The 18005-nt window shown below is 40.3% G+C and overlaps 2 protein-coding genes across 4 annotated transcripts in view; one reads left to right on the top strand and one right to left on the bottom strand.

The window, feature by feature from the left end:
• The window catches only part of MED12L (mediator complex subunit 12L), a 322844-nt gene that overhangs the window by 152660 nt on the left and 152179 nt on the right, over positions 1-18005 (bottom strand). The gene's annotated exons all lie outside the window — the stretch shown is intronic.
• P2RY14 (purinergic receptor P2Y14) overlaps positions 410-18005 on the top strand; it is a 49796-nt gene continuing 32200 nt past the window's right edge. Inside the window, exon 1 of the mRNA XM_081827823.1 lies at positions 410-611. The gene's annotated coding sequence lies outside the window, so the exon portion shown is untranslated. The remainder of the gene's footprint in view (positions 612-18005) is intronic.

The following is an 18005-nucleotide window of genomic DNA, read 5'->3' as shown; positions in this document are numbered from 1 at the left end:
GAAGAAGAAGAAGAAGAAGAAGAAGAAGGTAGCGGGAGGGGAAGAATGAAGCGGGGGAAATCGGAGGGGTAGACGAACCATGAGAGACGATGGACTCTGAAAAAAAAACTGAGGGTTCTAGAGGGGAGGGGGGTGGGAGGATGGGTTAGCCTGGTGGTGGGTATTGAGGAGGGCACATTCTGCATGGAGCACTGGGTGTTATGCACAAACAATGAATCGTGGAACACTTCATCTAAAACTAATGATGTAATGTATGGGGATTAACATAAGAATAAAAAAAAAAAGTAGTAGAAAATTTCAAGGGGTGGGGGGGTAGGGCGGAAGCCAAGCTTTTTTTGGATCACTAAAGGAAAAGAAGTAGCTAGCACAGAGGCCAGGCTGACACCCACAGAGATCCAAACATCTCTCTTTCCATTTCCCAGCCTTGAGTAAGTTCTGACAGACCAACTGAGCAGTGACAGGAGACTGATTATTCTGTGGTTTCTGTCAAGTTCCTGATTTTCAACTGTTCTTGAAGACGAGCAAGAACTCTAACAGTCTTAATCTGGAGCGTACACGGAGACATTCTGAAATGAATGCTGTTTAACTTGCAGACGTGGGCCGACAGGCAGGTAAGGAGACAGCTTTGCCGTGAGAGCACATGAGCATGTGTGAATGGTGTAAGAGAACAGAAAGGATCTGTGAGCTGGGCAGCAACAGTGCCTGGCAACACTGGATGATCCCCATTCTCAGTAAGTCACTTTTTGTTTGAGAACTATAATTGGTTGCTATGGGATTATATTTGCTCACACTGAGTTTGGGATCCAAATCTGAAATTTTATCATTGATGACTACTTAGGATTTCCTATTGTGGCTGTTACAATATATCTGTGAAGAAGAGATATCAAAGAAAATGCCGAAAAGGTGTTTATCCAGGACAAACATTGTTTGTTCGTGTGTATCGAAATTGCCTCTAAAGACTATAAAATCAATTATTGCAATATTTATAAGTTAGTGTGAATGCTTTTGTTTACAGTTGCACGTGTGCTTAGTTATTACCTATATGTATATATATATAGGTAAAAGCTTTCATCTTTGTTGTTATTGGGATAACTTAACCCTCATAATACCTAGTAAGATATTTATTTGCCTTTAAAGAGAATTATAAGCTGCAAAAACATCTCTCCTATGCATAGCAAAAATTTGAGTTAACATGCTACTTATTATGGTCTATGACTAATCAGCTAAATTATTTCAAATACTTTAAACATTATGAATTTCAAATTACACACAGGGGAATTAACACAGATCCACACTGTGAGCATATTCAACCAATCTCATGCAATTCATCTAGTCCAGAAATATATTTTTAAGAAAGTACACCTTATGCTATGGAGAAAATGAATCAAAAAAATCACACTTGGGGTGTGGGGGGGCGGGTGCACCTGGGTGGCACAGCCGGTTAAGCATCCAATTCTTGATTTTGGCTCTGGTCATGATCTCAGGATCCTAAGATCGAGCCCCACATCAGGCTCCATGGAGCCTGCTTAAGATTCTCTCTCATCCTCTCCCACTGCCCCTCCCCACCTCTTAAAAAAAAAAAAAATCACACTGGTAAAAAAATAAATTCCCCCCACACATATTGTACTTTACATATTCATCTTGTTAAAACAGACATGAAACAAAGTTTTTAGCACTAAAGAAAACATAGATCACTGATAAGTTAAAAAAAATACATAATGTACTCACCATAAATACTAAAATATTTTTATGACTTTTGAGCATACAAATTTTATACTTCAATAAAATCTATTATAAATACACATATGATAGTATGCACACACATACACAACTGGTAATAGACACAAAAACTCAAAGTTATCATGTCCATTATTACAGTGTGGGTAAGGAAGAAATGAGGGGACACCAAAATACTCAGAGCATGAAAACCCAATAAGGGGAAGTAGACAGGGTATGGAGAAAGAATTACTATTTGCTGAAATGTTATACTGTCCCTTTTCCACTTGAGGAAGCAGGTAGAGAGGATGTAACTATCCTGACCAACGCCACCCAGCTGATCTCACCATGAGCCTGAGCCCTCTGAGCAGATGGAAGGCACTTGTACTCTATTCATGGCAGCGCCTGAGGCCACAGAGTTTCAATCAATCCAACCTTATCATTGCCACACCTGCTCCCTCCCCTCCACCCTCCCCCACCAAATCACCCATCGGCAGGTCCTAAAATCCTCTCCAACTACTTTCATCCTCAATCATATATTTGTAGGATAGTACTTATAATTCTCTGGCTATAAGAATGTTCCATCCAGTATCAGGCACATATATTAGGGGGCAAGTTATACTTGAAACATAAATTACAATTATGCCTGACATCTTTAAACAGAATACAACTTGGGGGGAAGAGGCAGCAATAGAAAAAGAAAGTTTCTCAAAGTCAGGAGAACTGGGGGGAGGAAGAAGGGGACCACTTTAAAATAGCTAATGCGTACACTAGGCAGCAAGGTACTAAGTAACTACCCTCTAAGAGGTCAGGCCACCAAGCTCCCTGAGTCTCATTCCCTGATGTAAAATTCCCAGCTGATGCTGCTTATCTGGGGGTCCCTACTTTGAGAAGCTAGCTGAACCCCACATTCATATTTGCCTTACTAATAACACTGTCTACAGTCTAAGCCATTTAATGATAGGGCAAAATAATGAATAAATGCTTAACAAGCAAAACCACCATATTATCCCCACAAAGTTACGCATGACATTATTCTTGACCAGAAAAATTTAAAAAGGAAGGGAGGGAGGAAGGGGAGGGAGGGAGGGAGGGAAGGAGGGAGGGAAGGAAAAAACAGGGTCAAGGTATTTCCCATTAGATCAAAGATGCTTCTGGAGTCAACTGCTGGACAAAGGAAATACTGTTGCCTCTAGAGTGAATTTGAGTGTTGAGGCTTCCTAAGCCTCTGTCTCTATGATAAGAATCCAGAGTCCCCTTTATTTCATCTGGTTTCAGCACTGCCTTGAAAGTTAGGTTGGTATCAAGTGAGCTGTCTCAACTTCCCAGCATGAACACTCTCTGGAATACCAAGAACACATCAGTCCAGAGATAAGAGGTTGAAGCCAACACAAGCTTATTCTGCCATCCTCCTTATGGGTACCCTCACTTGCAGAAGGCTCTTGAATAGAGGACTATTGGACAATAAGGAGAATTTCTTTCAAATGAAAATTACATCATCGGCATAAGAGTGCCAAGCCTTTTTAGGTAGAGCAGTGGTTCATAAAGTGTAGTCCCCAAACAAGATGCATTAACATCACCAGTGAAATTGTTAGACCTGCAAATTTTTGACCCCAGAACTACTGAATTATGAAACTTTGGGAGTGGAGGTTGGCAATCTGTGTTTTAACAAGCCCTCTAGGTGATTTGCTGCACATTCAACTTTGAATTCCACTGGGTAAAATGACCGTACATCCTGGGACAGGGTCGGGCATAATTTTAAATATTACCCCACCCCTATTTCCTATTTCAGAAGGGTCCTGGTTTGGACAATAAATTATATGGTCATCCTTACATTTCAGATTAAATACTACAAAGCGGAATCATTGGTCGGGCTCTATTTACTACTTGGGATTTCAAATTAGCTTCAAATCTGCTGCTACATTCTACTACTAAACCCACAGTGTCCCTGAATGCTGAAAAATGCATTGCCTCATAAAAGTCAAGCGGACAAAGCTAGAGAAACCAATTTCAGTAGAGGTATCCTACCTTTACAAAAAAATTACCCACCAACACGATATAAAACACGAAGCTTCCTGAGTAGTGTATGGGATCAAGTCTCCTCCATCGTATCTTTAAAATCCTTTTAACTAAATATTCTGGCTCCTCTCCAGGGAGTTTTCTTCTCCCAACTAGCACGCTTGAAAAGTATAAGCCTACTAGGTAATTTACTAGCCTTATTTTTATAGTAATAACTTAGCTATATTAATTCCCAGAAAAACCAAGCTTACCACCAAGCTTCCCACTCCACTGTTCTTTTAAAGGCAAAGTAAAATGTTGGTCATATGCTTTTGGATCTGATCACTTTTTGATTCCTTTGAAATCCTGTCTTCCCACAGCCTAAATTAAATTGCTCGCTCTTTTTTTATTCAACTCTGAAGTCTTCATCTGTTGTTTCTGAAAACATCAAAGGCCTCAGACACCATGTTCTGACCCTTCATCTCTCAGATGAGAAAATAATCATAGAGGAGTGGTGGCTTCTATTCAATTACATAACATCTGTTGTTAAAGTCAAGATCTCAAAGAGAAAAAGATCAGCTATTTGGCTGCTCAGGCTTGACCCAAAGGAGATTGTGTACTTTGGTGTGGTCACTTGGACAAAGAATCTGATTCTCAATTTTCCAGGATGACACATACTTATTTTTATCATGTCACTGGACTATAGTGACAATTCACACCAGGAAGACCTGCAACATGTCAAGGTTTCTCTTATTGTGGGAGAGATACCTGGCCAGAAAGTAGGATTCACCCACTGCTTACAGGATCTTCCCAGTGAGTTCAGCCCTAAGGTCAATGGTTGGTAGAGAAGTTCACCAAGGGCTTCATCTAAGGAATGTTTCCATCCTGCTACAGAGGGTAAATGAAATCTTCTCACTCTAGACAAATTTCAGTCATTCATTCAGTAAACACTGATTCCTAACCATGTGCCCCCCGTGATACTAGATGATAGGGGTAACTCTGCAGGCAGAATACTCCCTGACCTCCTGAGGCTTACATTCTAATAGGCACAAGGACAAGCCTTGAGACCTTCAATTCTTTCTCTGAAGAAAGGATACTTATTCAGTTAGGACAACAATCTTTGGGCATACTTTAATGTAATAGATATATTTTTGATTTTCTTTATAGAGATTTGAAAAGGACCTAATCTCATCAGAAGCCAAACAACATTTATGAACTTGATCTGAATCCCTGACCTAACCTTGTTTCTAGAAGCTGATAGCCCTACGTGTACTGATGAAAAAACAGGATATGGAAAACAGTACAAAATTCCGTTAAATATCCTAGGAGTCAGACGTAACATTTAATATTCTTTTTCCTGGCCCTGAAACTGCCTACCCGTGTTTCTGCACAAGGATCTCACTGCCTCTTTCCTACTCCAAACATCTCTGCACACACCATTTTTATAGAAGTGAAAAAAGGAAGAGAAAGGATATGTTCTGAGATGAAAAGAAAACCTAAAATGTAAGATTAGCTGTCTTGTTATCACTGAATCTATGAAGAGTCTGAACATAGCAGCAGGCCCTTTCACCATGCCACTGAGACAGGTAGTTGGTTAACAACAACAAAAAAGGGGGACAAAGTCAGAATCATTTTCAGAAAAGGAGATCTCCCCTTAAATACCTCATTTTAACTTAAAATACTTAATGTACACTTACTGCCTAATCCTTTGGGGTTGTGGCAAGACCTTTTTTTTTCTGAGTATGGGTCTAATTTTCCTTCATAAACCATAACATTAGCAGACTGCCAGTCATGTCCAGTTTCTTAGTTTATTTCAAGTAGCATGAGAATTTTTAAATACTTAAGAAGCCATGTGAAGAAAAAAAAAAAAAACACAAAATAAAAAACCCAGACCTAGATAATTGCTTTTTTTTTTACATGTCTTTTCAGATTTTGTTCTGTAAATATTTCATTTTACACAGCTAGAGCCACATACGTATGTTTGTATCTTTCTTTTTTCATGTTCCATCATATAACACAAACTCAAAATTCCTGCATAACACTAAGAATTCTGCAAAGTTATTATCCTTAACAGCTCCCTAATATCCTTGTCCCAAACAGGCCTATTATTTACCTAAATAATCCACTAATTCAGTGTTTCCACTGTTTTGCTATTGATGAATTCAAACCTTGCTCTGCACTTTGGGTATTTGTTTGTTTTTAGTAGTATCTTCCTGAACTTGAATCACAGGGTCAACAGCAGTAAATAAGGGTCTCAATTCACCTTACCAAACTGTCTTCCATAAAAACTGCACATGGCGCTCATGGGTAGCTCAGTCGGTTACACATCCAACTCTTGATTTCAGTTCAGGTCATGATCTCAGGGTCATGGGATCAAGCCCTCCATCAGGCTCCACACTTGGCGGGGAGTCTGCTTCTCTCTCTCTCAAATAAATAAATTTTTTTTTTTTTTAACTGCACAATTTACAGTTTCACTAGTTGAGAGTGATGGTCTCACTGCATCTTTATCAGCATGGAGGTTTTTGTGTTTCATGGTTCGTATTAGGTCTTTGCTAGTTTGATTGGTTTACACACATGGCATATTGCTGGGGTTTTAATATATCTCTGAGGAAAGGTAAAGTCAAATATGACTATAGTTCATCATGTCCTTATTTCTATGAATTTCTTGTTCAGTGCATATGGATGGAGAGATGGGAGGTATGCAGAGATCAGCGATGACGCTTTCTCATGGTCTCATTTATCCAGCCGATATACTTGCAGACTCGGGTACACACACCTGGGTCATTGGACTGGTCATAAAGGAAAGTTCCCTAGAACGCCAGGCCTTGCAGAGGGACCTTTGCACAGGTCCCCGAGTCACTGCTAAAGGCAATGGTCTTGGAGTTGGGGATGCCAGAACACAGCATGTACTTTCCCAGCAGGTCCTTGTAAACCCTCTTACAGGGCTCCTGGGAGGAGATAAGCCTGATAACCATGCACATGAGCTACGATGAAAAGGTCTCTCCGGAGGGTCTGTTGTGATCTCAACTCTAGACTCAGTTGGGAGCCAGGCAATAGACCTACATTCTTAAGCCTTCAAAAGAATGGAGTCTGTCTTAGCCTAGCAAGGAAATAACACAGTGAAGTTTGTCAACAAATGTTGAGTGGATGGATGGCGGTAAGGAGGATCTTAACAAACTAAGTATACCATGGAAACAACATTCTGCCTTACTAGTTTTTATCTAAAGCCACTCCTACCCTGCCTAAGAAAAGGTGCACGCCATGCTTTCACTAAGGGAGACAGCCAGTCCTCAAATCTACAAAGCTAAGGAATACAGCATAATAATAAATAGCAAAGAGCAGCATTCTGGAATCAAACTACATGGTTTCAAATCTTAACTCCACACCACTTACTCTCATAACACCCTGATAGAGTTATTCAATGCCTCTATGACTCATTTCCCTCACTGATCATGGAAATTAAATTACTTTTCATAAAGTACCCAAAGAAGGACTATCATGACATCAGAGTACAATCAGTGTTTACTGATGTCATCGCCATCATCTTATTTCTCAGTAACACAGTACACTGGTTTGATGACTGCAAGAAAGTGGAAGCCAAAGGGACACATTCGAATTCTAGCTTGCCACATAACCTCTGCTTGCTCAGTTTTACTTTTCTGTAAAAACAGTTAAAATACCTATCTAAGAAGAACTATTGTAGTTAATACCTGATATATAGTTGACAATCAAAAACTACAGCCACTCATATATATAAAAACCTACAGCATACACAAATGTAGCAAAGCTACATTCCAACCGACGTCCTCTCTTACACATCTATCAAATCTCCATCCAAAGAACCTTAACCAGCATTTGATTGTCGACTCAGCATTTCACTTGGGGCAGTGGAAGAAAAGCTACCTTCCCTCAGGAAATAATTCCAAAGAAGATACCCACTTAACATGTAGACTATAATCTGGGAAAAATGATGTGCTACACTGTGGAGTTAAAATAGGAGCTCAGAAAAAGGAAAGAGCACTATACTGAAGCATCTGGTGGACTGAAGAAACAAAATTAGGCCAAGTCTTGAAAAAGGAAAATGACACCAATAGAGGGGTGGGAAAGGATATACTGAGTAGGGAAACAACTTCAATTAATATGTTTATTGACCCCCAAATATGTCTTCCTTTATTCTTGTCTTGATCCCTTGACCAGAGATCTTGATCCTATTTGGAATTATTTTCCCTCCAATGACCAATCTCTACCTTTATCAATTTCCATCTTCAAAACACAACATAAACCATCTCTTGCCCACAAAGGCTTTCCTGTTTGACCTTTTTCTGAGAGCTCCTGTGGTGCATAATCCCTGCCATCTTTCCAATACTCTACACCATTTACACATAGTTTACAGCATGCGTTCAACAGCCTTACTGCTCTAAGTGCAAGTTTTATACCTTCGATTTTTTCCCCCACTTAATTTAGGTTGAAGTGTAAACTACTTAGGATAAAATAGAAAGCAGATTTGAAACATAAATTCATTGAGTTTTGACACCGAGTAAACACTACCCCAATTATTATATTTCCATTGCAAAAGTTCCCTTATACTCCTTTCCACTCACAGGTGTCCCCTTTCCCCATTTCTTTCACTAGAACGTACTTTTTACCTGTAGTAGAATTGTATTTAAATAGAATCACACATTCCATACCCCTTTTGTGCCTGACTTCTTTTGCTCAATCTCACATTTTGAGATTATTGAGATCATATTGTTGTCATATTATCATTCCTCTTGATCACTAAGTGGTATTGTAGAAGTATACCACAATTTCCTTACTCATTTTAATCTTCTGATGAACACTGGGGTCATTCCAAATTTTTGCCCCTTATGAATAGAGTTGCTATGAACATTCTAGTAAAAGTCTTTTTAGGGACATATGCTTTCATTTCTCTTAGCTAAACAGCTAAGGAATTAAATTACTACCTCATTAGCTGTAAGTTAATTCGATTACAAGTTACCAAACTGCTTTCCAAAGCAGATTTTCTATTTTCCCCTCCAACTAAAAATTATGGAAGTACCAATTGTTGCATTTCCTTGTAAATGGTTAGTATTGTCTTGGTATCTGTGGTTTTTTTGTTGTTGTGGGAGTTCTGGGCGGGGGTTCTTTTTTTTTTTTTTGCCATTCTAATGGATGTGAAGTATTATCTCATCATTTTCAATTTGCATTTCCCTGATGACTCGCAATGCTGAACATCTTTTCACGTGTTGCCTGGTCAAATATCTTCTTTTGTGAATTGCTTCTTCAAGTCTTTTGGCTATTTTTTTAATTAAGTTATGGAAATTCTTTAAATAGTCTGAGTCCTTTAACAGAGGTACGTATTGTGAATTTTTCCTCCCAATCTGTGGCTTACCTTTCATTTTCTTAATGGTATCTAATGAAAAATGGAAGTTTTAAATTTTGGTAAGGTACAATTTATTAACCTTCTATTTTATGGTTAGTGTATTTTGTATCCTAATAAATCACTGGCTATCCAAGGTTGTGAGACAGCATATTGTTTTCCTCTAGAAGCTGTAGGGTTTCAGTTTTACATTTAGATATATAATCCATCTTGAATTACTTCTTTGAGTCCTTATTTCATCTGGTAATAGATCTCTGCAAAGAGGAAGTGATCTAAAAACATTGCTGACTCATTTATAAATACCCCCAGAGGTTAAGAGAAATGTATTTTGAAAGCCTGTTATAAAGGCCTATGCTTAGCCTCAGGGACATCCGGGATAGAAAACCTACTAACAGGAATTGTGACCCAATAGAACAACACAGAATATCCATTTGAAAGTGATTGTCTGGCCCTGCCTTATGATAAGCTTTTGACTAGGGCAGGGATAATCCAAAGTTCCCATTTCTTTATGAACAGCAGTTTAACCCAGCACAGAAAACAGAGAATAGTTCGCTTATGGTATTTTCTCCCTCTTTGAATATACATTAGAACAAATACCATGTCATTACTATAGACTGAATTCTCTTTAATGAATCAGGCTCCATAAAACCAGTCAAGTGATTCCCAGCAGCTCTGTCGAAAACTGACTTTAAAAGGAGTAATAAATGTCAAAAATATTACTCTCGGGGAACATATTTTCTCTATAGCGTAAAACATACACATTTTGTAAGGCTCAGACGACTTTTAAAAACGTTTTACTAACATTTCTTCTAGAAAACACGTCAACTCAAAACATAAAGAGAATTATTCCTGCTCTTCAGACAAAGACTATTACCTAATGCAACTTAAAATAAAGCATTTCAAGCTATTGCCTTGAGACTAAGAAAACACAAGATTAAGAAGAGTTCTTTTCCATTTATTAGGGATTGGAGAAATTAACAAATTAACTAGGATCACAGAGCGTTTTGTAAGTACTTAGCATTGCAGTCAAGAAAACAATCTACACGCTAAGAAATGAAGAGACTACTCTGAAGAGCTGTATTATGGCAGTTGCTTTCTTGGTAATATGAGCGCAAACACACTCACCGTTTAGCAAGTCTCATTTCTTATCACCTGCCTTAGCGCTGAAGTTTCCACACTACAACTGAGGAACTGCCACAGGAAAACTCCGTGCATCTACACAAGAGCCGAGGCACTCATTTATAGTTTGCACGTCCTCTATTTTTAATGACTGCCCAAGCTTGGCAAGCTAACATTGCTTAGAAAACTATCAACAATAGTTGCTTAGAATTTAGGGTGAAACAGAAGAAAAGAAACCACATAAACCTCATTATTGTTTCTTTTTGAACAGAAAAGGAGTTTTCATGTCTAGCTACTTGCATGTGCTGAAGTTATGCATTTAAATTCTCTTTCTCATCAAGTATTTCAATTATCACCTTTCCCTTAATAGCACTCCATTACTTTTACGCCTTCCTAAATGTAGAATTCATTCCACAGCCGAAGGTCAGAAAGAATAACAGCAAAATAGCAGCAAAAACAAAAACAAAAACAAACAAACAAACATCCTCCCAGTAAGGAATATTGTCTTAAGCCATATATTCCATGAAGTGTTTAGTTAATGGTTCCAATAACAGTCAAAATAAACTTTTCATTTAAAGAATGTAAGAAACTCTAACACTCAGGGACCTTCAGGGACCACACTCTAGAATGAGCTGCCCAGACCATATTTAATTAGAAAAGTTCTCTAGTACTTTACAGCACTGATATAATTCATTTATGCTGGCTATGAAGTAAACCTTAATTTTCCCTAAAATCCATTTTATATCACACTGAGAGCACCACGTGAGCGACTGCACTGCCTTCGAGCCTCTCGAGCCAGGAGGGAGTTTATAGAAGTTACAGAACCCTGAGGCACTTGAGGACTGAGCACACCACTTCCTCCCTCGGAGGAGACAGCTTTTCGTTCACAGACTGTCTACAGCAGTTTCTTCCTTCTCACTCTTGACTTTCTTCCTAACAAGCAGCCAATTCTCCCTGCATACATGCTTTATGTTTTCCCTGTGCTAAGCCACCAAGTCCCAAAGCTTTTCTCCTAGGGCTGGCGTTCCTTTACACTGATTTGTTTGGATCACTTACTCATGCACTCCTTCATTTACTTAACATCTTCAAGGTGCTAGAACCTAAGAGAATATGCAAAGAAAATAACATGCAGCACCCTCCCCCACCCCCATCTCATACAGCTAAGCTAACGTGAAAGTCAAAAAATATAACGACCCAAAAAAGGACTCTACTATTATACGACTGTATTTGTGCAAATATGATTTTAATAATGTCTAAAATCTAGGCAAACCGTGTTTAATGTTAAGTTCATTCACTCAACAACAAACTGCTTTCCATTTGGGATGGTAATGTGAATATGAGCCTAAAAGTTACTTCTGTTTGTAATTCTGGACACATTCACAAATTTGTTTGCATTTTACCCTTGGTAAGTTCATATTCTCGTTTTAACAGAGGCCTTTGCGTGCCTCAAAAATTGAGACCGTGAAGAGAAGTCTAATTATGCAAGAGAAACCAGACTCCCAAACTCACTGTGCCAGGAGCTGCCATTAGCCTCAGTTTCCACAGCTGTGCTGTACCACAAACAGAAGCACTAAGGAGAAAGGAGGAACTGGAAGAGGGCAAAGTAAGACGGCATCAAAGCCGAAGGCACCTGTGTACGTTGCCACGGAGAACCTATGTCAGGGGCTCTGAAACTCCAGTAATGAAGTTCAAGGCACAGGCCATCAAATGTCCCCTTGGGCCAGAAGTAGTCAGATTCATCCAGGACAGATGCTCTTGCCTTTGCCTGCCACCCTCAATTCTCCGAGACACGAGGCCCCGTTCCAACCCCTCCCCTAACTCCCTGGAAAGGTCAGAAGCCCCTCCCAATCAGAGTTGTTATGACTGTCATTTGTCAGGAGGAACCTCTAGTCAAACAAAACCTTAGAGGGAACATTAATGCATCCGACACAGAAGCAGAAATGGTCTTGATGAGGCTGAGGGGAGACTATTCCATCAGCCTCCCTAAAACACTCCCCTGGAGAGCCCTGGAGCCCCGCCCAGAAGACAGCCAGGAAGAAGTTTGAAACCATTGCCCACAACTCTCCTCATACAGTGATGTTCTTCTTTTTTTTTTTTTTTTTAAAGATTTTTATTTTTATTTATTTGACAGAGAGAGACACAGCAAGAGAGGGAACACAAGCAGGGGGAGTGGGAGAGGGAGAAGCAGGCCTCCCGCCGAGCAGGGAGCCCGATGTGGGAGCTCAATCCTAGGGCCCTGGGATCATGACCTGAGCCGAAGGCAGACGCTTAACGACTGAGCCACCCAGGCGCCCCTCTTCTGCCCATTTCTTGATTGGATTATTTGTTCTTTGGGTGTTGAGTTTGATAAGTTCTTTTCTTTTAAGATTTATTTATTTATTTATTTGAGAGAGAGTGAGAGAGAGAGAGCACAAGAAGGGGGAGCGGGAGAGGGAGAAGCAGGCTTCCCGCTGAGCAGGGAGCCCGATGTGGGGCTCGAACCCAGGACCATGGGATCGTGACCTGAGCTGAAGGCAGACGCCCAACGACTGAGCCACCCAGGCGCCCCCATACAGTGATGTTCTTCTTTTTTTTTTTCTTTTTAAAGATTTTATTTATTTATTTGACAGAGAGAGACACAGCGAGAGAGGGAACACAAGCAGGGGGAGTGGGAGAGGGAGAAGCAGGCTCCCCGCTGAGCAGGGAGCCCGATGCGGGGCTGGATCCCAGGACCCTGGGATCGTGACCTGAGCCGAAGGCAGACGCCCAACGACTGAGCCACCCAGGCGCCCCCATACAGTGATGTTCTTATGGTGAGCCAGCTGTACACATCCTACTTTCCTTGGGAGGGGGATCCCTGGACATACGGTACAACTGCCATCATGGATGTGGAGGCAGATTAGGATCACAGAAGGGAATAATCTGCAAGTGGGCATTTGAGATGACAATGAAGACTCAAAAGTGCTTTCATGATAGAAGACAGAAATACAAAAATGCAATTTAAAAATAGAAAATAGTGATGCTCAAAGGCAAGAAATCAATCCATGGTACTTTTGGCTTTTTGAAAATTTCTCAGACACTACATGTCGGTGCTCTGAAAAATAAGCCAAAAGACTTATAATAAGCCTACAAGATGGGTTGACATGTTGGAGGAGGACCAGCAACAGCAAGAAGACCAGCGCAGCTGCAAGAGGAGGAGGCAGGGAACCCAGGAGGTACAGTCAAGGAAGAGGTGCAGGGCAGGTGTCAGCCAGATAACAGAGGCCCACTCAGGCCACGATCAAAGCCTGGATTTTACTGTGTGATACGAAGTACTCTTTCACCCCACTTCCTTGGGTGGTTTGAGCAAAGGAGCACCAAGACACAACTTGTGTTTTCAGAGGTCCCTCTTGCACTTGGCTGGAGAAGAGGCCATGGGGGTGGTACGGGGAGAGGGGTGTGGCGTCAGAAGGCCATGTAAGAGACTCCTGCTTCCCAGCACTGATTATGAATGGAGAGAAGTTTTTAAAACACATAAATTAAATGGCAATTTGAGCAGGAACAATTTCAGGGAAAAGGCATTCCACTGAATATAAATGAGAAAACTCCATACTGGGTTATGAGCACTTTATACAATTACATACCAACTAATGAGTTTAGGTTTGAATTTTTGAGACACCAGCCATAATGAGTTTTTAGTAAGAGTGCTTAGAAGGCTTCCTCTTTCTTCTCTGCTAAAACACACCCCCTCCTACCCTCAAGAAGAGTTGAGTTCTTTAAAACGTAGGACAGCGTGCGCAATAATTATTTAATTTTACACCAAGTGAGCCCAAACCCTCCCTGATACCCCACCAAACAAATGTGAGCAAAATAACAGAAACAATTATAGCAGTGGAACTGAAAACCAACCTCAAAACACAACCTTCAAAGTTCTGAGGGGAAAGAAGGAGGGAGCGAGGAAATTAGCTATGAGATGTTTATAATCACGAGGAAAATATGAAATAATACAAACATCCACCAATCGGGAAATGGTTACTACATGATTCTTTCCATCAATAGGGTGGTGTGCAACTATTCAGAAAAAAAAGGTAGAGCTTTAAAAACTGACATGGAGAAGTCACCTAGATATACTGGAGTGGGTAGGGGTTGGGAGCAGTGGTAAGAGATCTCAACTTCTGTCCCTAGTGACCTGCCTTTATAGTATCTAATAATTACTAACATTTATTGAGTGCTTTCCACATGTTAGGCACTGCACTACTGCTTTGAGAGTGTTATACCTCCCTGAATTCTCACAATAATCCTATGGGTTACAGAGATTTAGTCTCATTTAATAAATGAGTTAGTATTTTAGCCAGGCTCAGCTGGTAAGTGGGGGACGCCAGATTTGATGCAGGAATTTCTACTCCATGGTTCACAATCTTTGCCTCTATATTATTTCTCTCAGAAATGAGTCCTTATTCACTGGGTGTATTAAATCAATTCACTCTTGGATTTTCTCTTTCAAATGATATTAAAAAAAAATTCCACTTAGTGTTCTGGGAAATAATTTTACGGAAAATCAAATAAATGATGAAACATGCGAAGTTCATGACATTTTGAAAAGTCAATATCACCCAAACTGGCATTAAACTCAAGATCAAAGTACACGGCAACTTTACAAACAAGTATTATTTAAAGGCTCAGTGACTGGTAATGATTCTGTTGGCCCTCACTATAGCAAATTGTGAAGGCCACCTCATACATTTCCTTCAGGTTCAAGCTGTTTGTGAATGTTCACAGAGAATGTAATATTTACTTAAAAAAATTATTTGAGAGAGAGCACTCGGGGGGGGGGGTGGCGGCACGAGGGGCGCTGAGGGAAAGAAACTCAAGCAGACTCCCCACTGAGCACAGAGCCCAATGCAAGGCTCGATCTGACCTCCCTGAGATCATGACCTGAGCCAAAATCAAGAGTTGGACACTCAACCAACTGAGCCACCCAAGCGCCCCAAGAGAATGTCCTGTTTAATATTAAACAGATGCCCATCATTTCAAGGCACACTGGGAAGGTTCCAACCAGCAGGCATTCTTTCAGCAGCTCCACACGTTGATGACAACAGAATGGGAGGGATTTCCAGGTGAAGCTGATGATTAGCCAGCCAGATCACTAAAAGGTGACAGGGTTGTCCTAAAAGCCTAGGACCTGTACACACTCCGGAGTTACAGATCCATCTCTGTGCCCACTTGACCTGGCAAAAATGCCCAACTCCTCATCCCTCAACTCAACCCATTAATGCATGGGTCTCCTCTCCACCACCACCACCACCACCCAGTAATAATCACAGCAGTGTTTTCCGATCATTCCAGAGGACCAGTAGAAGGGACATGTTTCAGACCAAAAACTATGGCATCCTCCTGCTGCAACTTAAATCCTTACCAGCTGTGTGACCTTGGGCACAATGCTTAACCACTCTGTGCCTCACTGTCCTTGTTTTATTAGGGTACATTAACAGAACTTACTTCATACACTAGTTAACCAGATTTTAATGAGTTAATATAAATAAGGAATATAGAAGAGTATCTGGTATGTTACAAAAACCCAGTGAATGTTATTATTAGTATTGCTACTATTATCATCATAGTACATAGCAGGAGACATAAACTCCCTTCTTGTGTTAGAGTCACCAAGTGACCCTTCTTTTCCTCTTATTTTACCATTTACAACAAAATAACTGGTTACCCAAGGATAAATTTCTCAATGATCTTTTTTTCACTTTTCTACATTTTCTGATTTGCCTCTGCATGCCTTAATAATTTTTTTTTTAATTAAGTTGTTTAAAGCAAACAACCTGAAGAATTAGTCTTCACTAAATTCCCTTCCTACCCTTCTGCCTGGGTGGGGGACTATCAGAACCTCTACCACATCAAGTCTCTGGCTGAGCAAGCAGGCGTCAGGACTGCCCTGCAGGTACCATGGAGGCATTCACCAAAGAGCCCAGGACTGATGTCTGGAAACTTCAGGGTGTGACATTTCCATGAAGAAAACTAAAGGCAAACCACAGACCAAGTTTACACATGCTACTGCAGACAAATTATCATTAAATTCTCAAAACAAAACAATCACTGCTGTAGGACTTAGAAACTAATAATTCTAGTAGGATATATTCTGAAAATTAAAATACTTAGTTTCTATCAGAGTACTTAATCAAGGATATCCCAATCTCCCACTATTGCGCAAAATGTGTTTGTACATTTGGGCTTTCAGCAAATTATGAAAGGTCTTCATAACCTCAAGCTGCTACAAATTGTTGGTTTACTAGTGATTCTCAAACTTTACCATGCCTGCTAGCACATATATCCTGGGCTTTAAGGGGTGGGAGTCTGGGGTCATTCCTGAGAATTTCCATTTCTAGTGAGTTCCCAGACAATGCTGATGCTGCTGGTCAAGGTCCAGGAATCACACCTTAAGAACCAGTAATTTAAGGAATTACGTAGGCATTTGGGCTTTCTCCTAAGGGTAAGCAACCAATCTAACAGAAGTTATATAAGAAAACTAATGGCCATTTCTCCATTATATCCCAGTGAGTTGCCTAACAAGTAGTAGCCATTCAGTCTGGCTTCCTCATCGCCAACCCTCCCGCCTCACATCTGTAGGTAAGCTATGCTTGTCTATCATTTTAATTCAATTTGGCAAGTATTCACCAAATTCCTTATATCCAACTAGGTAGATCAGAAACTGGTTTTGATATTCATATAAAACAGTAGCTGCCAATATTCTACCATCATCGCTACCACTTTCACCTTTTTTTGTGTCTCTTCAACATTCATCCATGCAAAATATCTCCTTAATCTTTCTTATTGTACATACGTATTTTCAAATGAGGATGAGAAAAACTATAACGTAGTTTAGAAAATTCCACCTCTCTCGTTTCAGAATTAAATGCATAAACAAACATGGCTCCGAAGATCTAGATGCTCCCCCTAAAAGAATCAAAGCCAATGACATGCAATCATTAAACGCACAGGGATCACCAGGCCATGCTTGACCTGAAACACACAGAGTGAAAGGGCCGAAACACTTCCATCACCTCAAAGACCTCAGTCTGCAGAGATGAATAGCAGAAGGCCAGCATCATGGATGTGTTGCCCTCGGGATAAAGGCCAGGCTGAGTATGCTGTAGATGTCTTAGCTGTAAGTAAAATTTAGTGTGTACAACCACAACAGAGATGGTAATCTGAATAGGGGAAAATGCCTACAGTCACTTACACAAATAAGGAGTTTATTACTTTCTTAAGAATAGGTCCTAAGCCCTATATACTCAGGGCAGTGATCATCATGGAACAAAGCTGGTCAATATTGAGTTGTACTTAGGTAAATAGTCATTAAAAGCTAGTTTTAGAAAAGGTATTTGTAGAGCTGGGTGAAGAAGTAAGTAAGAGGTGAACATAAGTTTATTTTAGATAAGATGACCTTTTGGCTCCTCTTTCCATGTTCAAACACCATATCCATTAAATTTGAATAGCCCTCATTCTTTTTACGACTGAAACACACTCCTACTCTGCTACCCCAGCCCTGCCAATGACCTCCCCAGCCACACCCATCTCAATATAGTGAGGATCCACTACATGCCTGGCAGTTAGCTGAACGCTGTAGTTGGCCAAAAAATAGAAAATTCCCCAAGGTCTCCTTCTAGAGTGTGTATAAATCTGAAATAGTTACCACAACAAAAAAAGGGATTTGATTCCAAATAATTTGGAATTAAAACACAGGGATTACAGCAGGGAAAGAACAGGGTGGATTAACGCTGTCAGATTCATGAAGGAATCAGAATTAGAGAAAAAACAGGGCCAAAAAAGA

The sequence above is a fragment of the Leptonychotes weddellii genome, chromosome 1, assembly GCF_054177405.1.
Source record: "Leptonychotes weddellii isolate Sample4059 chromosome 1, ASM5417740v2, whole genome shotgun sequence".
NCBI classification, from domain to species: domain Eukaryota; kingdom Metazoa; phylum Chordata; class Mammalia; order Carnivora; family Phocidae; genus Leptonychotes; species Leptonychotes weddellii.
This window is presented reverse-complemented; position numbering and strand designations above follow the sequence as displayed.